This window comes from Carettochelys insculpta, chromosome 32, assembly GCF_033958435.1.
Source record: "Carettochelys insculpta isolate YL-2023 chromosome 32, ASM3395843v1, whole genome shotgun sequence".
Lineage (NCBI taxonomy): Eukaryota > Metazoa > Chordata > Testudines > Carettochelyidae > Carettochelys > Carettochelys insculpta.
This window is the reverse complement of record NC_134168.1, coordinates 9,604,785-9,629,484: the sequence shown is the minus strand read 5'-3', so window position 1 is coordinate 9,629,484 and position 24,700 is coordinate 9,604,785. Positions and strand designations below refer to the sequence as shown.

The 24,700-nt window shown below is 54.9% G+C and overlaps 1 long non-coding RNA gene across 5 annotated transcripts; it reads right to left on the bottom strand.

Moving 5' to 3' along the window:
• Window positions 1–4,093: 4,093 nt before the first annotated feature.
• Window positions 4,094–17,603, bottom strand: LOC142004986 (uncharacterized). Of its 5 annotated transcripts, none has more exons than XR_012643039.1 (5): window positions 17,551–17,603; window positions 16,398–16,596; window positions 16,057–16,113; window positions 8,326–8,677; window positions 4,094–4,994 (listed from the first exon to the last, which is right to left on the bottom strand). It is a non-coding gene; the product is annotated as an uncharacterized LOC142004986 (long non-coding RNA). The 5 variants fall into 5 exon arrangements; XR_012643040.1 differs by lacking the exon at window positions 17,551–17,603 and adding an exon at window positions 17,509–17,528; XR_012643041.1 differs by lacking the exons at window positions 16,057–16,113; window positions 16,398–16,596; window positions 17,551–17,603 and adding exons at window positions 11,484–11,619; window positions 12,089–12,227.
• Between the last annotated feature and the right edge of the window lie 7,097 nt (window positions 17,604–24,700).

Below are 24,700 nucleotides of genomic sequence, written 5' to 3'. Positions count from 1 at the left end.
AGTGCATGGTCAAGCTCAACTGGACCCAGACTACCCCGGTCAGCTTCAGACGGGGAGTACGACAAGGCTGCCCGCTCTCAGGCCAGTTCTACGCCCTGGCTATCGAACCCTTCCTGTGCCTCCTTCGCCGAAGGGCGACAGGGATGGTGCTTCCATAGCCGAGGCTGTGGCTGGTCCTGTCGGCGTATGCCAAAGACGTGCTCCTTGTGGTTCATGATCCAGGAGACCTGGTGCGCCTGGAGGCCTGCCAAGCTCTTTACTCGGCAGCCTCCTCTGCCCGGGTCAGCTGGGTCAAGAGCTCTGGCCTGGTGGTCGGGGACTGGATGGGAGCCCCGGCGCTCGCCCTGAGCTTGGGGCTCTCCACCCTATGCTCCCCCTGACACTTACTCGAGGAGGTGAAAGCCACCCTGCTGCCTACTGCTCAGGTTTACCTCGGGCGAGTCCTGTGAGAGGGTGTGCCCCGCCCCCTCTAACTCCTTGCCCTCCGCACCTCTCTGTGGGCCCCCGGCCTCGCACCCCCACCCTCCCTCCTCCCCCTCATCATCCCAGCCGGCCGCATACCCTGCAGCCGATCCCCTTCCTTACCACGCCTAGACATCTCTTGTACACGCTCGTGCTTCACACGCTCCACTTCCCCACCCTCATGTCCCACCCTGACCATAAACGACAGGACCTCTCAATGCCTTCAGAGCGTGGGGAGCCCCGGTGGGCCAGCCTCTATGCCACATTGGTTCCGCGGCCTGCCGGGGGCTTCAGCTGGAGTTCTCCATGGAGCGGTGAGCACTGGTATGTACCTGGCGCTGTTCACCCCCAGCCCAGACACTTGCACCTTTTGGAGCATGAGGGAGAACCTGGCGCACATTGACATCAAATGCGCCAAGGCAGCAGCCCCTCCTCCAGCTCCTCCAGAACCTCCTTCTGAGGGTCTGGCTGCATTTCTACCCACATCTTCTCATCCTCTCACACCCAATCCATGTCCCCACGAAGTCGCGAGACCACCTCGTCAGCCTCCTCCTGGCTGTGGCTGAAAAGGCCATTTATAAGACTAGAGAGAGGAGGCTGGCAGAGGGGGCAACTGTGGGGCCTACTTCTGCTCTTCCCTCCAGTCACGAATCTGGGCAGAGTTCCTCTGGGCGGCGTCCACCCACTCCCACGATACCTTGGAGGAGAGGTGGGCGCTCTCTGGGGTTCTCTGCTCAGTGTCCCCCTCTGGGTCCCTCATTTTGAACCTCTGACCCTCACTCACATCCCTGTTTTTTCTCTTTTGTTGTCCCCCGAACTCACGTGAGGCCGTTTCTTCTCGCAGGTCTCTCCTCGTCCTCCAACAGTTTTTCCCTCTCGTTCTCATGGCTGGTTCCTGCAGGGCTGCCATGGGATCCCCCTTGGGACCCTCCACCCCCAGCAACTGGGAGGTTCGGTTCTGGGCGGGGTGGATGTCCCTTGAATGCTTCAAGCTCCCATGGGGCTGTCTTTTTGCCCCCCCACCCCCCTCCTTCTTGTGCCAGGTTCCCTCCTGCCTCGGACAGGCAGCGCCTTCCTCCCCCGGACAGGCAGCGCCTTCCTCCCCCACACTCCCCCACCCTTTCCAGCTAGTTTCCTCAAGAGCTGCTGGGTGGGTGGAGTGTGGGGGACTCTTGCCCCCTGCCCCTTGGCAGGAGGGCCCCCCTCCCCCCTTTCATCCCCTGGGGGGAGACTGCTGGCCCCGTATTTGGGCCCATGCTTTCATCGGGCAGCTGCTGCACCCTCACTGCTTTGGAGGTGGTAAGGGACTTATTCAGGCGGTGGCTGGTGGTTTGACGGAGGGGTGAGTTTGGGCGGGGCCCCTTCCCATTGGGGCTCCAGAGGGGTGGCTGCACAGCTGGGGGTGGGGCGTTAAGGTGTAGTCCCTGCCCCACCCATGCGGCTAACACCTCCCTTTCTGCCCTTCCACACCCAGCTACCACCGGGGCCCTCCATATCTGGGCCCCCCCAACCATCTGCACCTTCCTCCTCCCCCTCGCTCTGTGAAGCTCTGCAGCAGCTGCTGTGGGCCCACCTCTCAGGCGCCCGTGGGCACACTCTCTCCCCGTTAAGCGCCCCCCGATGGGTTGGCTCTGCCACCCCTCCTCCTAACCCCCACCTCCTCTTTTGTGTGCCTGTGGGCCCCCCTTTTTGCTTTGTTAGGTGCCTGAGCCCCCCCCACCACACGCCCATTCTCTGAATTCTGCCCCCCCATGTTCCAGTGCAGAAAAAGGAGCCATCTTACCGTCTTGTGTTGGGAGTTGTGGCCACTTTTCTGATCCCCTTTCCCTGGTCTCACTTCCCTTCCTCCTGTCGCCTGCCCTTCCCCCACCTGACTGGGTCCTCAGCCCAACCAGTGGAGTGGGAGGGAGCAGCTACTTTCCTCCTTCCTTCTCCTCTCTTCTCCCCTCCTCCTACTCTCTCTTAAAGGTCCCCTCCCTCAACAAATTCCCTCCCTCTTACACCCACTATTATGGCCTACATGCTCACTGGGGGGTCATCCAGCGATGCCCCCCTCCCCTCCACTGCCACCCCTTCCACCCCTGAAAAGGTGGCCCAGTCGTCCAGGACTGCCAGTAACTCTGCCACCACGTCTGTCGAGAGTGCAAGTGCAGGCTGCAGGGCTTCTGCTGCCCCCGCCGCGGCGTCTTCCAGCACCGCTGCCCCGAACTCACCCCCCAAAAGGGCAGGGGACCAAAAAAGGCAAGAGCCCCACCTGGAAGGCCAAACCTCCCGTGGCGGGGGCTCTCATCCCAGCTGCCCAAACACCCAGCGCAGCTTCCCCTTCTCCCTGTCCCTTTGTTTCCTCCACCAATCCTGGGGCCTCTGACTCCTCCGCCCCCAGGTCGTACATGCAGGTGTCAGCCGCTGCCTCACACCCTGCTCTTTCCGCCTGAGCCAGGACTACCCTCTCCTGAGGGTCGCGACCCCTTTCCCTCGCTCATCAGGAGGCATGGAGTCAGCTGCCTCGCTACACGTGGAGCCGTACATGTGGGCGCTGGCACGGGTGGTGGGGCCTGCGGCCGTGGTGGCGCCCTCCCGGATATTGACACTTAGAGACAATTTACCCTAAAGACTCCTTTCTTTTGGTCAACATGAACCTTTGTTAGGTAAACTGAAGTCAGCAGAGCTGGTGTTTGCAGACAGATCTCAGGATAACTTGGCTGAGACTTTCGTATGTTAAAAACGCCATTTAATTACCAAACGATCTAAACAAACTGTATAAAAGGGCTTGAAAACTGATTCTCAGGGCTCCCACTTCTCTGGAAGCTGGCAGCCTGCATATATGGAAATAAACTTTCCTTCTGGATCTCTCTCTTGCCTCACTGCTTTGATCTCCAGCCTCAGACCTTTGGGGAAATCTGTACCCCAGGGAAAAGGGGCTTCCCTGACAATAGCCAGACCAGACCAGACTCAATATTTAAGACACAGAGAACCAAAAACAGTAAGCAAGGAGGACAGATCAGAAAAAGATAATCAAGGTGAGCAAATAAGAGAGTGGAGGGGTGGGGGGGAAGGTCAAGAATTAGATTGAGCCAAGTATGCAGACAAGCCCCTATTGTGACTCAGAATGTTCCCATCACAATTTAAACCATGTGTTAATGTGCCGAATTTGAATATAAAAGCCAGCTCCGCCAAATGTGATAGGTTGAGCTTGTTCAAGTAATTCAGCAGCACCTGCAACTGCTCACAGGCAGGGTGGAAACCCACCGGCTACTGTGTCCAGGGTTGCTGAAAAATAAGCTACTGGGCAGGCTGTGGGCCCAAAGAGTTGACAGAGAACTCCTGCTGGGATTCCGTCCTGCTCATGACAAAAATAGGATGAAGGGTTTACTATAGTCAGGTAAATCAAGAGCTGGGGGCTGCGAGAGAAGGGTTTTAAGGGAAAGGAAAGCAGATTCACAATCCGGAGACCAGTTCGCAGGATCAGGTGCTGAGTCTAAGAGTAGCACAGTAAGGGGTCTGGTGAGTCCAGAGAAATTAGGAATCCATTGTCTGTGTTGCCTCCTCCTCGAGGTGGCACAGTGGCAGTTCCTGCCCGGTGTGCAACGCTGGCCCAATAACACACCGAGAGTGGAAGAGATTAGCCTAAGTACTTTATTTGGTATTCCAAAATAGCGTGCAGGGGGATATATTCCACAAAGCCTGCCCACCTTACAACAAGAAGTGAGCAATACTTATACCTCCTCTCCTCCTTTGTTCACCCCCCTCCCAACAAACCAGGGGAGACCTTCTCATAATTCCCTTGTCCACTCCTCCAGCTCAAACTGAATTCCTACCGCTCATATGACATTCTGCTTGGTAATTCCCTATGGAGCAGGAGGTAAAGTTCCTGTAGATTATTAACAGAAGGTAAGTTACAGGGAGGTAGAGTTATTCAGTCGTATAGAACATGAACAGGATTTCATTAACAAAACAATGCTGAATTTCCTGAGAATATGAAGGAGGATTCACTAACAATGCTGAATACAATATTGAACTTCATGGGAACATCAGTAGGCATTCATTTACAAAACAATGTTTCTTTGAGAACAGAATATAACATTCCCCCTGCCACCATCTGCAATATCCTGCAGCACCCAGCAATTAGGGGACCTGACGTTTGGTTAATGGGCGAGGAACGGAGAGTACTTGTGAGGTCCGCTCAGGTGTTAAATGGCGGCCATCTCCTGAAAGTAAATGTCACAAGTACTGAACCTGTTGTTTTGCAAATTGCAGTTTGGCTTTGGAGGCCTTGTGACCCCTTTCAGCTCACCATTTTAACACTTGCAGAGCATCAGTTTTACATCCTTCCTCAGTCTCATTGGCAATCAACACATCATCAACATATTGAACCAGTTCAGATCCACAGGGGAGAGGTATGGAATCAAGGTCATCTTTCAGAAACTGAGAAAACAAAGTCAGGCTTTCACAATAATCTCGGGGAAGACGTGTCCAGGTTAACTGATGACCCTAAAAAGAAAAGGAAAAGAGGAATTGGGAATCCTCATGACCTGGAAGAGAGAAGAAGGCAGAACATAAGTCTGTTACAGAGAACCATTTAGATGTGGCTGGAATAGAGGTAAGAATAGTAGCAGGGTTAGATACAACTGGAAACCTGGGATTACAAACTTGTTGATGGCTCTCAGGTCTTGCACAAACCTATGGACTTGTTTCCCCTGGTTATCAAATTTTCCCTCCTTTTTCAAGGGTGGTATAGGTGTATTACATAGTGAGGTTGTGTAAACAATTATCTCGTGTTCAAGGAGGGAAGAGATTACAGGCTTAATGCCCTCTTCTGCCTCCCTCAACAACGGATCCTGGAGTACCCTTGGGAAAGGCATGTTGTGTTTGTATGTTATTTGTACTGGTGTTGCAGAGGCAAGCAACCCAAGTTCATTTGTGTTGGTGGTCCACAATGTCTCTGGGATATCTGAGATTTCACTGAGAGTAGTAATGCCATCAAAGTTGGAGTCTGATAGGGAGGAACGTCAACAAATATCCCTTCCTCTCCACAATAGAGCTTTGCTCCCAATTTACACAACAAGTCACGTCCCATAAGGTTTGCAGGAGAACAGGGAGAGAACAGGAAAGAATGTTCAGCTGACAAGGGCCCAGGAGTCACAGGTGTGGTTTCTGAGACTGGAGGGGGAATACACTGACCTCCTATTCGCACAACATTCATCACAGAAGAAGCTTTTTGGCAGGAGGTTTCAGATGGTCTAAAAGTAGAAAGGGTCGCTCCAGTGTCAAGGAAAAATGTGTGGGGTTGTCCATTCACAGGTATTGAGATAAAAGGATCAGGAACTTGTGGGGAAGTCCGAAGGGGTAATGTGAGGACCTCAAGGCACTGTTAATAATTACAGGCATAATGTTGGTCAGTTCCCAAGTGGCTAACACGTGGGGATAGTCTGTTGAAGCAGATCTTGGCTGCTCGGAGGATCAGGCCAGGGAGCAGCAGCAGGATTGAGCTGTCTCTGGTGTTGTAAGAGACCCTGGATTTTGTTGTGCCACGTCCTGCTGGCATTTGTGGCATTCATTTTTCCAGTGGCCATTTTTGCCACATTAATGACAGTGCCCAGTTCTTAGGGGTCCCTGGGGCTTAGCTAGTGAGCGTTGTTGTTGTTGTTGGGGAAAGTTCAGTCGGACAAAAAATGAAATAACGTTTCAACTTCTAGGTGACGGCGGTGCATAAGTTGGGCGCTGTTTAGGGTTCTGCTTTTTCTGCACATCTGTTATTTGCATGGCCATGGGAGTTGTTTCTAATTCCTTTTTCTTTGCTTTGTCAGCTTGCAAGCTTTCCCAAACTGCATTGCTGCCCCCTGCATCTGAAGGATTGTGTGCTCTCTCAAGCCTGCAACGTTATTTTTAATCCTGTCTCTGATTTCAGGGAGGAGATTGCCCACTATAACTGTGATAATAATGGGATGATTATCTTCCACTTCTGGGTCAATTTGGGAAAATTTGCGAAAGGCAGACAGGAGGCGTTCAATGTATGAGACAGGAGGTTCATCTGGCTTTTGCTTAACAGCTTGTATTTTTGACCAGTCCTTCCGCACTGGGACAAGCTCTGTAATTGCATTAAGGAATCCCTTCAAGTCATTGTTCAAATCATTTTGTTAATAATCATTAGTGGGGGGGTGGACCAGGGAGAGGATCATTTGCCTGTTGAGCAGCCTCATGATGTGGGGTTGCTAACTGATGTTGCCAAATTAAAGCTGCATTGTCATGTGGAGGCAGATTACCTCTTAAAAGCCAACCCATGTCCCGATGAGCGGGGTTATAAATGTTAAGAAGCCTTTGTATTTCCTCACGGAATCCTTGGGGGTTGTCTTGGAAAGGAAGCAAAATGTTCTTCAAGTTTCAAATGTCAGCAGCACTGCATGGGATGTGGATCCGCTGTGGAGCCTCTCCTGAAGCCCCTGGAAACATACTAAGGGGAGCCTCTATGACTTGTGATGAGTTTCCCTCATCAGAAACATCGATGGCTGGTGACTCTTGTGAGTTCTTACATAAAGTCGGGAAGCAGCGTTGCTGAAACGAAACTTCAAATGAGCAAGCATCCTTCGCAATGATAACAATGTTTGTGTCCGTGCAAATACCGGTTGGCTTCCAGCCAGATTTAAGCAACTCAAGGTAAAAGCTAGGAATCAACTCCTGAAGAGTATGTTCCCTTAGGGGCTTAATGGGGTCATAAATCATGTCAGGATGGCCCGGTTCAAGTGGGGTGAAGGGTGCTTCTCTCTGGCGCAGAGATGGGGTCTGCTCTGATTGATTAGACAGTGTCTGGCTTATTTGTGCAGAAGAAGCCTGATCTGGTGGAGGCGGTGGATGTGTGGGAGGCAGGGGTGGTGGTAGCCCGCCTGTCCACAGATCCAGAAGGTCCTCTGGCAGGTCAGGGACTGGGGTTGGGGTAGCCTTATTCTCAGGCAACTGAGGATATAATTGTGCCATTGCTGAGTAGAGTGGGGAGCACAGACGTTGATTCTGGGGAATCAGACTGTTTCCTTAGAGTACCCAGTTCCTGCTGCAGCTTTTCAATAAAGTGTTTCTGGCGAGCCATTATGCTTTGGTTCTTCTTCTTTTCTACCACATCCTCCCAGAGGTACCAACATTCCATCTGGTTAGGATGTGTTTCCTTGAGGAAACCTCTAAGACAGGCAAGCTTTTCCAAATCAAAAATTCCCCCTAGTGGCCACTGTTTCCAGGCATTCCCGTAAGCCTAGTCATTCCAAATGTTCATCAATTTCTTGTCTCCTAAGTTTCAAACCTGCTGGCAGTTTCCCTAGCTCACTCGAAGTTCTGATCATCTGAGACAAGGGAGTCCCAGGCTATGAGATGCCTTTCCCCTCAGCTGGAGACCATCTCGAGGGAGCATTCCCACCCATGATAGCACAGTATCATGTATCACTTGGATTCCCACCCATACAAGGACAGCACAATAGCCCAGCAGCACTACCCTCTCAAAGGGCACCACAGGCGTCCAGCAACACAACCGTCTCCAAGGATAGTGTGGGAGTCCAGACAGACTGTCAGCATCACTCAGACTTCTTATGCGCCAGGGAGAAAACTCCCTTCCTTTCAGCAGCTGTTCAGTAGCACTGACAGTGCCAGTGCAGCTCCGGTTCTGTTCCGGACTTCACTCACTCAAAACCATGCGCTTGGACTCGCCACCAGTCAGTCAGCACCAACCCAATACCTTATGTTAGCTTTTCCCAACGTTTTAAATCTCTCTCAAACCTCCTGGAGAAAATTTAGGAACAAAAGATGACTCTTACCGCCAGCTGGTTCAGTCGGGGACGAGAACCGGGAGGCGGACCAGGGAATTTTAAATGGATCCCTTACCCTTCAAATGCGTGCTGTGGCCCGATCCTGTTCCTCATCGTCGACCTCTCCGGCTGGAGTTCCAAGCCATCATGCTCACAGCGCCAGTGTTCGGGGAAGCCACTTTCCCCTGGGGTACATTGTCCCCCAAAGGTCCAAGGCTGCAGGTCAAAGCAGTGAGGCAAGAGTGAGATCTAAAAGGAAACTTTTTTTGCATGCATGCAGGCTGCCAGCTTCCAAAGAAGTGGGAGCCCTGAGAATCAGTTCTCAGGACTCTCTCTCTCTGTACTTGAAATTATCATCAACGAACAGGCATCCACACAAGACCCCACAGTACGAAGCTTGACCAGTGCCAGACAAGATATTTATGAATCTATAAAAAAGAAAAGAGAATAAATTTTCTTCATAACTTCAGTCCTCAGGATACTTCAACCACAATAACAGTAGCTCAACCAACAACATTGTTAACCTCTCAAACTACCAGCTCAGCCCTGCAGAGCAGTCTCTCTTATCCCGGGGTCTCTCCTTCTGCCCTACTTCCCCCACAAACTTCATACAATTCTGTGGGGACCCTGAAGCCTTCTTTCGCCGCCTCCGTCTAAAGGAATTTTTCCAGCACACCTAGCAACAACAGTCTGACTCTCTCGACCCCCGCTACCAACAACAAAACAAGAACTACTCTACGTGGACTCCCCCTAAAGGTGGTAGTGAAAGCCTGGACTTCTACGTACAGTGCTTCCGCAACCGTGCTCAGTCTGACATTATACACAAACAATGCCAAAGGAGACACAAGCTCAACTACGCTGAACGCTATGCTGTCCAGAGTCTCAGAAAGAACCAAGACATCCTAATCAAACCAGCTGACAAAGGGGGTGCTGTTGTAATCCTGAAAAAGTCAGACTAGGAACAGGAGGCAGCCAGACAACTCTCCAACACCACATTTTACAGACCTCTCTCCGCTGATCCCACTTGGGAATTCCAAAGGAAATTACAGCAACGACTGAAGGAACTCCCTCCTGCTGCTACTCGGGACCTCATTCACTCACACACACCATCTGAGCCACAGCCTGGATGATTCTATTTACTTCCAAAAATCCAAAAACCTCGAAACCCTGGACGCCCTAACATTTCAGGTACTGGCACCCTTACCACCGCACTATGCAGTTACGTGGACTCCCTCCTCAAACCCTATGCCACCAACGCTCCCAGCTATATCCGAGGTACCACCGACTTCCTGAGGAAATTAATAAACATCGGAAAAGTTCCTCATAACGCCATCCTTGACACAATGGATGGAGAGGCTCTCTACACAAATATTGCACATAAAGATGGATTACAAGCAATCAGGAACACCATCCCTGATGCCACCACAGCCAATCTGGTGTCTGACTTCTGTTACTTTCTTCTCACACACAATCATTTCCGTTTTAGGGACAATTTAGACCTCCAAATTCGTGAAACTGCTATGTGCACCCGCATGGCCCCACAATATGCTGATATATTTGTGTCTGACCTGGAACAATGATTCCTCAGCTCTCGTCCCCTATTACCACTCCTCTACTTAAGATACATTGATGACATCTTTATGATTTGGACCCATGGGACAGAGGCTCTAGAAGAATTCCACAGAGACTTTAACAATCTACACCCCACCATCAACTTATGCCTCAATTACAACATGCAAGAGATACATTTCCTGGACACTACAGTACTAATCAAGGATGGCCTAATCGGTACCACACTGTACCGAAAACCTACGGATCGCTACACTTAGCTACACCCTTCCAGTTTCCATCCTGCACATGTGACTAGATCCATTCTTTACAGTCAAGCTCTTTGGTATAATGGTATTTGCTCTGATCCAACTGACAGACACCAAAAACTACAAGAACTTAACCAAATATTCATAAACCTGAATTACCCACCAGGAGAAGTAAAAAAACAAATCGACAGGGCCAGACGCATACCCAGAAACCAGCTCCTCCTCGATCAGCCCAAAAAAGCCAAGAACAGAACACCACTGCTCAGCACTTACAGCCCCCAACTCAGACCACTGCAACCAATTATTAAAGACCTACAACCTATTCTTATTCAGGATGCTACACTCCAGAAGGCCCTGGGTGACATGCCTGTTCTCTCGTGCAGACAACCTTCCAACCTCACGAGGATCCTTACTAACAGCCACAGTCTATACCCCAGGAACACCAGGCCTGGAACCTTTCCTTGCAACAAAGCCAGCTGCCAGCTTTGTCCACGTATCTTCTCTGCAAACACCATCACTCGACCTAACCAGGTAACTCACAGAATCACGGGCACTTTCTCATGCTCCTCTACTTACATCATATATGCCATCATGTGTCAAGAATGCCCAGATGCTTTGTATATTGAACAGACTTCTACCTCCCTTAGACAAAGGGTCAACGGCGCAAAACAGACATTAAAACACTCCGCATCCACAAACCAGTTAGTCAACCTTTTTCTGGAATGGGCCATTCTGTCAAGGACCTCAAGGTATGTGTGTTACTGAAAAGAAATTATCGCTCCTTTCTAGAAAGGGAAGCGGACGAATTGACATATATATTCAAATTCGGAACATTAACACATGGTTTAAATCGGGATGTTAACTTTCTGAGTCACTATAGGGGCTCGTCTGCGTCCTTTCCTCAATCTAATTCTTGATACTCCCCCCCACCCCTCCACTCTGTGATTTGCTCAGCTTGATTATCTTTTTCTGATTTGTCCTCCTTGCTTACTGTTTTTGGTTCTCTGTGTCTTAAATATTGAGTCTTTTCTGGTCTGGATGTGGTCTGAAGAAGTGGGTCTGTCCCGCGAAAGCTCACCAAATAAACTATTTTGCTAGTCTTTAAAGTTCTACTTGACTGCTTTTTGTTTTGATCAGGACTCTTTATACAGTTTGTTCAGACAGTTGAGTAATTAATTGTCTTCTTTAACATTTGAAAGTGTCAGAAGAATTCTCCTGAGACGTGTCTGCAAACATCAGCTGTGCTTGAGGCCAGTTTACACCATAAGGGCACATGACAACCCAGACAGAGGAGCTTACAGGATAAATTGTCTCAATGCGACAAGGTAGTGACTTCAAAAAGGTGCAGATAACCTCCTAGTATCCTCCTACAGAGTGGGGTCTGGTTATTGTGGAAAAGAACAATTTTAACCCTTACATCAGGCTTTTCCCCCACAGTCTTCAGTAAGACGTCTTTAAAATACTTCCAGTTCTCTTCAACTCTTTTCCCCTTCACCTTTGTTTCCCAAGGGATCCTGCTCATCCAGTCTCTCAGGGAGTCCAGGTGTGCTCTTCTGAAATCAAGGGGTTGTATGTTACTCTCACCTTTCTTACTTTCGTCTGGAACCTGAAATCTGCGATCTCATGGTCGCTGCAGCCCAGGTTCCCTCCCACTTCTATTTCTTCTGCTAGTTCTTCCCTGTTTGTGAGCAGCAGGTCAAATTGTGCAAGGCCCCTGGTTGGTTCCTTTCGCACTTGTCCCAAGAAGTTATCCCCAATATTCTCCAAAAACTTCCTGGATTATCTGTGTGCTGATCTATTGGGCTTCCAACAAATGTCCAGATGATTCAAGTCTCTCATGAGAACCAGGGCCTGTGATTTGGAAGCTTCACTTCGCTGCCTGAAGAAAACCTCTATCTATCACCTGTCCCTGATGTGACGGTCTGAAACAGACATCAACCACAACATCATAACCTCCCTAACGTCCACCTCTAAGATTAACCCAAAGACACGCCACTGGAGGAGCCAAAATTCAATTCTTACCTACATTCCTATAGGCCAACCCCACCTGGCTAAGGAGGTTAACCCTTTTACTCCCAGGCTGCTGGAGAATCCTCATGATCATCACACACCCCTCCAAATCACACACAGTGCTGGACAGCCTCTGGCCACACTGGCTGTGATTTCTACCTGGAGGTCTGAAAGAAGACATAGAAAACAAGTACATGCACACTTTACATTCTTAGCATCTACATGAGAAATAACAAAGTGTCTCCACATTCGTGGAGTACCAACACAGATAGAAAGAATGTCCTTGTAATTGAGTCCAGAAATTCCTTTCGGGAGAGGGAGTCAGCTGCCTCATTGGAGACTCCTGAAATGTGCTGGACATCAAGGTCAAAGTTTTGGAGTGCCAAACTCCACCGAAGGAGTTTCTTGTTGGTTCTTTTGACTGAATGAAGCCATTGAAGAACAGAGTGGTCAATCTGAAGATGGAAGCGTCGTCCCCAAACATATGGTCTTAGCTTAAGTAGCGCATATACAATCACATAGCTCTCTTTTTCTGAGACAGACCAGTGGCTTTCTGTTTCAGACAATTTTTTGCTGAGAAATAGAAGAGGGTGAAGTTGTTGATTTGGTCCTTCCTGCATCAGAATTGCTCCTACTCCCCACTCGGAAGCATCTGTGGTGACGACGAAAGGCATATCATCGTCTGGGGTCCTCAGCACAGGCTCAGACATCAGAGCCATCTTGAGCTGGTTAAAAGCTTCCCAGAGGTGTTTCATTGCCCCTGCCAGGGAATTGGTCCCAGAATCAGTGAGGATCTCTGAGGGCCAACCTACCCTGGCAAAGATATCTGTCAGTGCCTGGGCCATGTTCCTACCTGTTATCCTGCCTAGGGCCAAGGATTCCAGCCATCGGGTGGAAAAGTCCACGAGAGTCAATATGAACTGTTTCCCTCTGGGGGCTTTCTTCTGGAATGGACCCATAATATCCACAGCTACCCATTGGAATGGGACCTCTATGATGGGGAGGGGTGCCTTGATCCAGTCTCAGGGCTTCCTCAAAGACTGGCACATCTTACAAGTACGGACATAGCTATTGGCCTCCTGGCCCATCCCCTCCCCGAAGAATGACCTTCTCAACCGGGCTTTGGTTCGGCTCACCCCAGTATGGCCACTAGGATGATCATGGGCTAAGCTTCAGAGCTTTTCCTGGTACTTAGTAGGGACCACCAACTGTCCATGAGGATGCCAGTCCTCTTGGTGCCCATGGGAAAGGGACTCCCGGTTTAAAAGTCCTCTTTCTACCACAAACCTGGTTCTGTTCGAAGGGCTGAGAGGCAGTGGGTGATTTCTGGCCACCGTCCAAGATCCTTGGAGCCTCTCATCTCCTTCTTGTTCTGCCTGGAACTGGTATCTGAGAGCTGGAGATGTCAGATCAGGTCCCACAAGAGGCAATGTAGGAGCAGAGGGCACCTGTACAGAGGATGGATCACTTTCTTCCGGTGTATGGGGGAGCATTGTAGATTCAGCTGTCCCCGCCGACTCCATGGTGTCCCCCGTGGCCAACTCTGACCCTGGCACTGGCTGTGCCACCCCCTCTGGGTCTGGAGACAACCTGGCCTGGGGCTCAGGAACTGGGTCACAGGCTGTGTTTGCAGCTACTGCTCTGAGTTCAGGCACCATCACTGCAGGGTCCAGGTTGTATGGGCATACAGCCTGATCCCTGTTGGGCTCAGGAGAGGTTTTAGGTGTGGAGGTCTGGTTAGCCGTGCTTCGTGTGATCACTCCCACCCTCTTAACCTGGTTCACGTGGTTGGCTAAATCTTCCCCCAGCAGCAGAGGAACAGGGTAGTCATCATGGACTGCAAAAGTCCAAGTCCCTGACCAGCCCTTGTACTGCACTAGTAACTAGGAAGTAGGGAGGTCAAAGGGGTTATCCTTGAAGGGTTGAATGGTGACCAGAGTCTGTGGGTCTATGGCCTTGGGGTCCACTAGAGATTGGTGGATCGCTGACACCTGTGCTCCGGTGTCCCTCCATGCAACTATCTCCCACTCTCCCACACTCACAGTCTCCCGCTGCTCTTGGGGGGGGATCTGTGAGACATCGGGGCCTGAAGCTTCTGGAGGCAACCCCAGAGTGGTGAGCTGCAGCCTATTGGTACTCTTGGGACCGTTGGCCTTGACATGCCCCATTTCATTCCATTTAAAGCATCGCACCATGAGTGCAGCACTGGCGCGGGGAAGGTTCCCAGGGGATGGAATGGAGTGACAGGGGGAACCCCAGAGTCTTGCTGGAGGTGTGTCGGGCTCTTTCCTGCAAAGTGGGGGTCTGGATGGTCCCCGGTTGTTGAAGGTCCCTCTCGGACTGCTCTCCTGGCTGCTTTTCCCCCTCAGCTCCATCCATTGGGCACTGAGTACTCCTGCCTCTCTCAGGTTTTTCGGTTTTCCATCCAGGATGTATCCTCTAATTTCTCCCGGAACCCCCTCAAGGAACTGTTCCATCTGCATCAGGAGAGATATTTCTTCCCGGGTGTGGGCTCTCTCTCCAGAGAGCCATGTTTCCCAGTTTTTTTAGTACACGACTGGCATGTTTGGGGAAGGGTTTGGTTGGGGTCCACTTGGAGGCCCTGAAGCGACACCAGGCCTGTTCAGGAGTGAGTCCCATCCTGAGTCTGGCCTCTTGCTTAAACAGTTCATAATCATTTGCCAGGCCCCCTGGCAGGTCAGCTGCCACCACTAGTAGAGGACCAGTGATTCGTGATGTTAAGTCCATCATGTACTGAGAAGGAGGAATGTGGTACCCATGGCAGGCCCTCTCAAAGTTGAGGAAAAAGTCCTCAACATCATCCCCTACTTGGTATACGGGGAGTCTCCTGGGGGGGCAGAATGGTGATGGGGTTGTTGGGTAGAGTACCTGAAACATCCGCCCGCTTAGCTTTTTCCAGTGCAACTTGGGCCTCTAGTTCCGCGCTCCTCGTCTCTGCGGCTATCTCGGCCGGCTTTACTTGTGCACGTCTGTCCTCCACCTCCATGAGGAACTCCATCTCTTTGTCAGTTAGAGTCTGGCCTGCACTTGAGGCATAATCCCACATAGAGAGAGCTGGGGAGGGGGAAGTAGGGTGGTTGCTGACCCCTCCTGCCTCCCCAAGGTCACTTCCCCTTGGACTCATCAGAAGATGCTGCTGTTTCCCCTCTCCAGGGTGTGAATCGTCCCTGGAGCTGGACATCTTGCCTTGCTCTGAGGCTGCTTCTACCTCAGGGTGTTGTTTAGGAAGGGTTGGTTTCTCTCGGGCTATTTTGCCCGATCGCAAAAGCATGTACTGGGCTCCTTCCCTGCCCTCTTCTAGCTCAACCATCCAGTTGTCCTGAAAGCTCGGAAAAAAACCCAACTCTTTGGGATGGTCTGTGTGTGGCTAAAAGTTAACCTTCTGTTTGCCCCACCCTGAGGCAGCACAAAAACAAAACAACAAAAACAAAGGGGGGAAAAAAAAAGAAAAAAATTGCAAATCTTGCAGCACAAAAGAAAAGCTTGTGTCCTTTTAAAAATCCTGGGTTCTCAACACCACTGCCACCATGTCATGGCTCTTTCCCCACTCTAGCAAGATAAATGCAGAAGTGGGGGCCACCAAAAGTACCTCTAAAACCTCATCTACCAGGTTTTGGAATAAATTTCCCCAAAAACCCTACAAACCTTAGATTTTGGGGATAAAATTCACTGCCACCACCCAAGTAATAATAAGGAAGCCAGGGAGAGACTACTTGGGAAATCTTAGCCCCAGAAGTAAAAACCAGGACACAAATATTAACCAATACCAAGTTAATAAAAGGAAAAGAGAGAACTTCTATTTTGACAACAGTATTTGTGTTGCAAACCTCATGACTAGATTACAAAGTTACAAAGAAAGTAAAAGAACATTTCTAAAAAGGGCCCAGACATCAGACCCCTCTTCCCAAACGATAAAACAATCAAGCCTTATGCATCTATCTAAACTTTAGCCGACTTACAGAAGATTGGAGGGCCTGTTCTTGGAGGGAGATATTCTGTGTCTCTCTCCCTTATGGCTGGAAAGAAGAAGAAAAGAAAGCAGAGAACAGAAGAGGGAAGAGACAAAATTCAATTCTTACCTACATTCCTATAGGCCAACCCCACCTGGCTAAGGAGGTTAACCCTTTTACTCCCAGGCTGCTGGCTAACCCTCACGATCATGATACGGGCCCTCCCCGCTCGTTCCCGTTCTGACCCAGGGGGCCTGTGTGGCTGCTGGTGGGTGGGGAGGGTCCCCCTTGTTATGAGAACTGCAGCTCTTCCCTGGGTCACTTCCCCAGACCAGTCCTCCCACCTGTACCTGCTCCAGGTAGTGGCCGTGGCAGGAGCAGCAGCAGCAGCAGCCTGTTCTTCCTTCTGGCTTGGCTGCTCCTGTGTGTTGAGCCCGCTTAGCCTTTCCCCCAATCCCAGGGCCTCCTGGGCAGCACTTTAGCCCCTTGTGGATGAGCATTGCTCTCCTCCTCCTGCTGCCTCTGGAAAACTCCTCCTTCTGTTCTGTTCTGTTCAAAGCAAGCTTAAGTGAGACCAGCTGGCCCCTCTTCTCTCAGGGCAGCCCCCTCCCCAGCTGCTCACACCCTGTAGGAGACCTGCAGGACTGCTGTGGGGTCCATCCCCCCACTTGGGAACCCTCCCCACATATTGGAGACCGGGAAGTGGGCAGGTGTGGTGCTGGGGGTGAGCAGCCCCTGTGGGGCTGTCTTCCTGGGACCCCCACCCCTTCTTGGGCCAGCTTCTCTCCTGCCCCGGCAGGCAGGCTGCTTCTTCCCCCCACCCCGACTCCCCCACCCTTTCCAGCTAGTTTTCTCAGGAGCTGCTGGGTGGGTGGAGTGTGGGGGACTCTTCCCCCCTGCCCCTTAGCAGGAGGGCCCCCCCTTTCCATCCTTTGTGGGGAGACTGCTGGCCCCCCATTTGGGTCCACACTTTCATCTGCCGGCTGCTGCACCCTCACTGCTTTGGAGGAGATAAGGGGCTTTCTTAAAGCAGCAGTTGGGCTCCCCTCCACAGCCTCCTGTGGAGCGGCTTGGGGAGCGGTGAGTTTGGGTGGGGCCCCTCTCCACCGCGGATCCAGAGGGGTTTCTGCATAGTCGGGGGTAGGGTGTTAGGGTGTGGTCCCTGCCTCACCCCTGCAGCCACCGCCTTTCCCACTGGCCTTCCCACACCCAGCCACTGCTGGGGCCCTTCCCATCTGAGCCCCACTCTAACCAGCTGCCCCTTCCTCCTCCTTGCTCCTGTGAGGCTCTGCAGCAGCTTTTGTGGGCCCATCCTCTGGCACCCGTGGGCACACTCCTCCCCCCAACCCACCTCCTTTGGCCGGTTCTACCCCCCTTCCATTTTGCCCCCCACTTCTTGTGCCCATGGCTCCCCCCTTTTTGCTTTCTGTTAGGTGCCTGAGCCCCTCCCCTTCCACTCACCCCCCGCCCCCACATCCCAGTGCACTCTGAGGAGCCGCTTACCATCTGTGATGGGAGTTGTGGTTTTCCTTGCACGTCCCTCTCTCCTCGTGCCCCGCCCCCACCTGACGAGGTCCTCAGCCTGGCCATTGGGGGAGGGGTAGGCAGTCACTTCCTTCCTCCCTTCTCCTCTCCTCCTCCCTTCCCCCACTCCCTTAAAGTGCCCCAACAATAAATTCCCTCACCCTTGCACCCCTCATCATGGCCTCTACAGACACTGGGGAGTCATCTGGTGATGCCCTCCTCCTCCACTAGCACCCCCTCTGCCCCTGAAATGGCGGCCTCCTCGTCCAGGGCCACTGGGGTCCTCTCCATCTTGTTGGCCAAGGGCAAGGGCGTAGGCTCCGGGGCTCCTACCACCCCCACTGTGGCGTCCTCCGGCGACCCTGCCCCGAGCCCAACCCCCCCGAAAGGGAAGGAAGGGCCAGGGGAAAAAGAAAGGCAGGAGCCCAGCCCAGAAGACTAAACCTCCCGTGACAGGGGCTCTTACCCCTGCTGCTGCAACATCCGGCGCAGCTCCCCCTTCTCCCTGCCCCACTGTTCCCACCACCGCGCCTGGGGGCTCCGATTCTTCAGCCCCCAGGTCGTACGCCCAGGTGGCAGCTGCTGCCTCGCACCCTGCTCCCTCCACCTCCACCAGGACTACCACCCCCGACGGTCGCGGCCCCTTCCCCGCGCTCACCAGGAGGCACGAAGTCCGCTGCCTCCTGGGGGCTGCCTTGCTGCACATGGAGACCGACGTGCGAGCGTTGGCATGGGTGGTGGGGCTCGCGGCCGTGGTGGTGGCCCCCAGGTTTTCGGGAAGATTGTTTTCTTCCTGGCTTCAAAGGCCACCGCCCAGGAGGCGGTGGAGAGGGGGTTGGCGGTAGGGGGCATGCATGTGCCCCTGGAGCCGCTGGAAGACCTGGGTGTGCGGTTGGTGTTCCCCTCCGTCCCGTCCTTCCTCCCCAACTCCGCCCTTCTGCCTTTCCTCACTGCCCTGGGCCGGCCTCTGTCGGTCCTGAGCCCCCTCCCACTCGGCTGCAAGGATCCAGCGGCAGCCCAGGAGGGGGCTATACTGCTGCCCTACCAAGGGGCCCAGTATCCGATCTTTTATACCCTGGGGGAGGCCCAGTGTTTCTTGTGCCGGGCGACGGGCCACATCCGGAGGGATTGTCCCCTGGCCTGGCGCGAAGAGGAGCCTGGGACCTTCTCCGACCCGGGGAGTGACAGCCACGAGACCGGCGGTGCCCCAACTGCGACAGACCCTGGGACCGCCCCTCCTCCTCTCGTCCCAGATGGATCCATCGCTGCTTGGACCTCGGAGGGCGCCCAAACCAGTGGTGCCAGGCACGAAGAAGCAGACACTGGCGTCCGAGCGGGCACAAGAGCTGGGTCCGTGGAGGAGAGGGAGGCAGGGCCAGTAGCAGGACCAGGGCAGGGCGCACCCGAGGGTGGGCCATCCCTTCTCCCTGCTGTCCGAGCCCCACCCTTCCTCCCTCCCTCTTTGTTCCTTCAGCCCCCTGGCCCTTCCTCCTCTGCCGCCCAGCCCCCCTACTTGGAGGACTGGGTGCTGGAAGAGGAAAAAAGAAAAAAAAAAAGTGTGCGCGACCGGCACCCCACCCTATCAGAGGACGGGGTGGGTGTGCCCTGCAAGGCACCAAAAAAAGCCGCCAGCCCCAGTCCACTGATCACCTGCTGGGGGTGACCAGGGTCACCTTGGCGGCCATAAAGGACACCACCGCTTCTGTCCCGGAGCCAGAGCCTCAAAAAACAGAGACTCCCTCTCTCGCCCACTCGCTCCCCTCTGACACCCCTCTGGCCGCTGCCCAGCTTCCCCTGTGGAGCATCCGGAGGAGGTGAGCCTCGGCCTCGCCCTCCTCTCGCAGGAGGTCGAGGCCCTGGGTCTCGCCCCGTCAGCTCTGGATGTACACGGCCGACTATCGGAGGCCTTCGGGACGTCCCTCTACTCCCCACCCCCTCGCTTCCCCCTCCCTGTCCATTAGCACCCCTTTAACCGCCCCCCCCCCCTTCGCTGCTCTGGGACGTTGCAGGGTGCGGCCCCCCTCTCAGTTGGGGTTGAGCTCCCGGTGGGGGTCGGCCAGCCCCCGGAAGCCCCGGGAGAACTGCTGTTCCCATTGTGCCCTCCCTCCCCTCTCAGACCTGAAGACCCTACCACCATTCCCCCCACCCCGTCGATGTCCGCTGCCGAGTGCGTGGGCACCTTGCCCCTAACCCCAACTCCCCTTCCACTGCCCATGGAAGTTCCCCCTCCCGAGATCCCCTACGCTCCCATCCCAGCCCCTACCCCCACCCCTGATCCCCTCTCCAATCAATGTCCCATTCAAAAACCTACAACCCTCCCACCTCCAGGCTCTCCCCTTCCCCCTCTTCTGCCACTCCCACCCCTTCCTCCTCCACCTGCTTCCCCCACCCCCTCCAGACCCCTTCCCTCCCGCTTCAACCCTCATCCTGCACACCTTTACCCCTCCCCTCTCTACCCCTCCCTTCAACACTTGTCCACCCACATCTGGCCCTGATGCTGTGATTGCCTGGGAGGCCTCTGCTGTACCACCCACTCCCAGCACCTCCGGGGCTGCTCTCCCTCTGCCGCCCTCATCACCCCCTGAACTTAGACCCCACCTCCTGCTTTGACTTTTTTTTCCGGCCGCAGGGCCCAGAAGAAAACAGGGCTCATGGGTGCTTGGCACCCCGAAACCCCTGCACCCCATGCGCTGGCGGGCGAGATACACCAGTTCTTGGATGACGTTCGCGGGTCCAAGAACAAGGTCGCTCTCGCCCTCCAGCGCTGGGGTGACTAGCGCCATCCTAAAGTCCGTGAGCCCTTTTAAAAGAGGGCAAGGGGACCGGGAGGAGGGATTCCACAGCCTACCAACGGGCCTGCGGCTTCCCTGACGCCTTAATTGCTTTTGGCATCGGTCACGGCTTGTTGCGCGGCCCCACGGGGGACGTCAGAGCTCCCTCCGGCGAGGATCCTCCCCAGCCCTCCAAATTTCGCCAATTATCTTTGCCTCATTAAATTCCAGGGGCTGCGGGTCAGGTCTCCGCAGGTGCCAAGTGCTCTCCTTCCTCCGTGGGGGAGGGTACTGGGTCACCTTCTTGCTGGAGACCCACACTACTCCAGCCGCCGAAGCCAGCTGGCGGCTGGAGTGGGCAGACAGGGTCCAGCTTAGTCACCTCTCGGCCCCTCGTGCAGGGGAAGCGACCGTGTTCTCCCCAGAGCTGCAGCCCGAGGTGCTGGGGAGCATCGAGGTCATGCCGGGCCACCTGCTGTATCTCCAGGTGTGGGTGGAGGGGCTGCCCCTCCACCTGGTCAAAGTCTATGCCCCGACATCCGGCCTGGAGAGAACATCCTTCTTCCAGCAGGCGGCGGCCTTCCTCGACTCCATCCGTCCTCGCGAGTGCCTGGTCCTGGTGGGGATTTCAACTGCACCCTCAAGGAGCGGGACCGTACGGTGACGGAGCAGTTCCAGGCTGCTGCAGACCTCCTCAGGGAGCTCATCAATCATCGCTCCCTAGTGGACATCTGGCAAAGCCACCAACCGGACGAGGACACCATCTTTACCTACGACCGGGTGGCGGGCCACAAATCCATGCACTGCCAGTTGGACCGCATCTACATCTCCCGACAACATCTCTCTCGGGCCCACTCCTCCAGAGTGCGGCCGGCCCCCTTCTTGGAGCACCATTTGGTGGCCGTGAAGGCTTCCCATTCTCTGGGGAAGCAGGGGTCAGCCTACTGGCATTTTAATAACAGCCTGCTGGAGGACGTGGGCTTCATGGAGTCCTTCCGGGAGTTCTGGATGGCCTGGCGGGGGCAACGACATGCCTTTCCCTTGGCACGGCCGTGGTGGGATCTGGCAAAGTTGCACAGGCGGCTCTTCTGCTGCGACTATACCCGGGGGGCCAGCCGGCGGCGGGATGTGCTGATAGGGCAGCTGGAGCGGGAGGTTCTTGAGCTGGAGAAGTGCCTAGCTGCCAGCCCCAGAGCTTCATCCCTCTGCGGCACGTACCTGGAGAAGAGGGACGATCTGAGCGCCTTCGGGCACAGGGGGCCTTGGTGAGGTTGCGAATCCACCTCCTTCGGGCGATGAATCGTGGCTTCTATGATTCTTCTAAGCCCTGGAGAAAAAGAGGGGTGCCAAAAAAGATATGCTCTGCCTTCTTGCGGAGGATGGCACCCCTCTTACGGATCCAGCGGAGATGCGCGAGATGGCTCGCGCCTTCTACACCACCCTTTTCTACCCGCATCCCACTGACGCCGACGCCCACAAGGTGCTTTGGGACCGACTCCCCACGGTGGACAGGCTTGGTGCTGGGGGGGGCAGCCCCTGGCTGCTTGAAGCGTCCGTCAGGCTGTCTTCTTGGGACACCCCCCGCCCCTTCTTGGGCCAATCTCTCTCCTGCTTGGGTCCACGCTTTCATCTGCCATCTGCTGCACCCTCACTGCTTCGGAGGAGGTAAGGGGCTTTCTTAAAGCGGCAGTTGGGCTCCCCTCCACAGCCTCCTGTGGAGTGGCTTGGGGAGCGGTGAGTTTGGGTGGGGCCCCTCTCCACCGGGGCTCCAGAGGGGTGGCTGCACAGTAAGGGGTGGGGTGTTAGGGCTCGGTCCCTGCCCCACCCCTGCAGCCACTGCCTCCCTTATTACCCTCCCCACCTCCAGCTGCTGCCAGGGCCCTTTTCATGTGGACCCCGCCCAACCAGCTGCCCCTTCCTCCTCCCCGCCGCTTTCTGTGAGGCTCTGCAGCAGCTGCTGTGGGCCCACCCCTCAGGTGTCCGTGGGCACATCCCTCCCTTTAAGGCCCGCCCCCTGGTCAGCTTTGCCACCCCCCTTCTTCTGAGTGCCCACGCTCCCCCCTTTTGCTTTGTTAGGCTCCTGAGCCCCCCACCCACACCCCCACACATGCACATATTTTGAATCCCCCCCACGTCCCAGTGCAGAAACAGGAGCCATCTTCACCATCTACTGCTGGGAGTTGTGGCCATTTCTGTGCTCCCCTTTCCCTGTCTCACTTCCCTCTCTCCCTTCCATTGCCCTTTGCCCACCTGACCAGGTCCCTGGTCACTGTTGGAGGGGCAGCTACATTCCTCCTTCCCCTCTCCTCTCCTCTCCCCCTTCCCCCGCTCTCTTAAGGACCCTCACTCTCAATAAATTCCCTCCCTCTTACAGCTGCCATCATGGCCTCCGTGCCCACTGGGGGGGTCATCCAGTGATGCCCCCTCCCCCTCCCCCTCCCCTCCACTGCTACCCCTCCCACCCACGAAATGGTGGCCCACTCGTCCAGAGCTGCCAAGATTGTTATCATCATGGCGGCTGAGGGCGCAGGATCCGGGGCTCCTGCCACACCTGTGGCAGCGTCCTCCAGCGACCCTGCCCCAAAGTCACCCGCCCGAAAGGACAGGAATGGCCAGGGGACCAAAAAAGGGCAGAGCCCCGCCCAGAAGGCAACACCTCCCACAGTGAGCACTCTCACCCCAGCTGCAAATACATCTCATGCAGCTCCCCCTTCTTCCCGCCCCCCATTGCTTCCACCCATCCTGGGGGCTCTGACTTCTGGGCCCCCAGGTCGTACGCCCAGGTGGCAGCCACTGCCTCGGACTCTGCTCCTTCCATCTGTGCCAGGACTAACACCCCTGATGGTCGTGTCCCCTTCCCTGCACTCACCAGGAGGCATGGAGTCTGCTGCCTCCTGGTGGCTGCCTCTCCCCACGTGCAGACCTACGTGCGGGCGTTGACATGGGTGGTGGGGTCCGTGGCCGTGGTGGCGGCCTCCCAGATGTTCAGAAAGATCGTTTTGTTCCTGGCGTCGGAGGCCGCCTCCCAGGAGGCGGTGGAGAGGGTCCTGGCGGTTGGGGGTGTTCATGTGCCCCTCGAGCCGCTTGAAGACCTGGGTAAGTGGGTGGTGTTCTCTTCTGTCCCACCCTTCCTCCCCAACTCCGCCCTTCTGCCATTCCTTCCTGCCCTGGGCCGGCCTTTGTTGGTCCTGAGTCCCCATAGCCTAGGCTGTGAAGACCCCGCCCTTCGGCATGTGCTCTCCTCCCGCCGGCAGGTCCATGTCCAAATGCCGCCGGCAGCAGCACAAGGCTGGGTAGTCCAAGAGGGAACTATACTGGTGCCTTATCAAGGGGTCCAGTACCGGGTCTTTTACACACTGGGGGAGGCCCGGTTCTTTGTGTGCCAGGCGGCAGGGCATGTCTGGAGGGATTGCCCCCTGGCCTGGCACAAAGAGGAGCCCGGGACCACCTCTGACCCGGAGGGGCGTCAGCCACGAGACCGGCGGCACCCCAACCACAGCAGGCCCTGGGACTGCCCCTCCTCCTGCCCTGGACAGATCCATGGCCCTTGGGTAACAGAGGACACCCAAACTTGAGGTGAGGAGCAAGAAGAAGTGGGTGCCTGTGCCCAAGCGGGCACTAAAGCCGAGCCCACAGAGGAGAGGGTTGCCCCCTTCCCTTGCTGCCCTGCCTTCTCTTTCCCTCCCTCCCTCCTCGTTGACTCAGTCCCCTGGCCCCTCCACCTCTACCGCCCAGCCCCCCCTATTTGGAGGACTGAGTGTTAGCACGGGGCAAGAGGAAGAAAAGGAATGTGCATGCCTGGCAGTCCACCCCATTGGAGGATGGGGTCGATGTGCCTCACAAGGCACCCAAAAGGGCCGCTAGCCCAAGACCACCAGCTGAATACCCCCTGTCCATTGACCACCTTCCGGGGGTGACCGCTGCCGCCGCCATGGCGGCCACGAATGATACCATCCCTTCTGCCCTGGAGCCGGAACCCCAAAAACTGCAGATGGCCTCCTTTGCTTGCTCGCCCCCCTCTGGCAGCAGCCCAGCTTGCCACTGTGGAGCATCCGGAGGAGGTGAGCCTTGGCCTCCCCCTCCTCTCGCAGGAGGTCGAGGCCCTGGGTCTTACCCTGGCGGCCCTGGACGCAGACGGCCCACTATTGGAGGTCGGCGGGCCGTCCATTCACTCCCCACCACTCCCCTTACTCCCTCTCTTCCTGCCCATTAGTGACCTTCCATCTACCACCCCCCTTGCTCCAGAACATCGCAGGGTGCAACCCCCTGCAAAGGGGGGTGACCTCCCAGCGAGGGTTGGCCAGCCCCTGGATGCCCTGAAGGAATTAGCGTTCTCCCTGTACCCCACTTCCCCTCCT